Below are 1,122 nucleotides of genomic sequence, written 5' to 3'. Positions count from 1 at the left end.
ATTCTGTCGCTCTCTCTCTTGTTTCGTTTTTCCGTATGAAACACGAAGCGGCCTGGCGAGGGGCGAGGCGGAGGAGCGGATTCACGCCGGAGCGAGGCGAAAGGCGCTGCGTGGGTCTGCGCTGCCGAGGGGGCTCTGCGCTGCCGAGGGGGCTCTGCCTGTCATCCGCGCACGCAAGGCGCGCTCCGCCGGGCGCCCCTTCCCCCCGCCCCCCGCCCGGCCTCGTGAACGCTTCTGGAGAAGCTGCGGGGTTTTATTTTCTTTTCTTTTAGTCCTGGTCGCCTCTGAAGGAAGAGGGGATGTGGTATTTAAAACCTGCTGTCAATGCAAAGAGAGCCCCTGTGCTAGCGACTTAGCGATGTCCTATGGCGGTGGGGGGAGCACCTCTGTTTGGCACGTTGGAGCAGGATTTTATTTCTCCTTTAAAACAAACCCCACCACTCGTTCAGTCCCTCTAAAGTTTACCATTAAATCCCTCCACCAGCTCTCCCCCTGTCCTGGCCCTGCACCTTCTTCCTGAGTTGCGGGGTCTAAAAACAAGCTGGGCTTTTGCTGCTGTTTTATTAACACTTCCAGTGAGACATTTTGTCTTAAGCAGGGCCCTACCTTAATCGCTAATGCAGCATTTCTATATCCCGGAAGAAAATAGACGATTTGCAAAGGGCCATTTTTCTTTTTCTTTTCTTTCTTCTTCTCCCCGTCTTTCGCTCTCTGCCTTTTTAAACCTACCACCTACTGTTCCCTGAACAAAGAAATCCCAGAGACAAGCAACATGCCTCCACTTTCCTTCCATTTCCAAACCCCGACTCCGCCATGCATAGATGACCACATTAGAAAAATACACACGATTGAACCCGAAATCAACTGCAGCACAACAAACCTTAGAAAAACGTACGCTCAGCCCCGTCCCAGGCAACGTGTCGCACACACACACACAGGCACACACAAACACCACAGCGTGCTCACAAAACGCCCGTCCGTTTTTTCAGAAAAATCACATCCCCCTCCTTGCTATTTCTGCTGATTAAGTAAATTATAAAACACTCTTTGTCTGTTTGTTTGCCACCAGGTCTCGGCCCAGGTACCTGAGCACAGCTCAGCGAACAGTGCCCCCAAACACCA

This window comes from Rhea americana, unplaced genomic scaffold (genome assembly GCF_003343005.1).
Source record: "Rhea americana isolate MKP2758 unplaced genomic scaffold, rheAme1 scaffold_4, whole genome shotgun sequence".
Taxonomy (NCBI): Eukaryota; Metazoa; Chordata; class Aves; order Rheiformes; family Rheidae; genus Rhea; species Rhea americana.
This window is presented reverse-complemented; position numbering follows the sequence as displayed.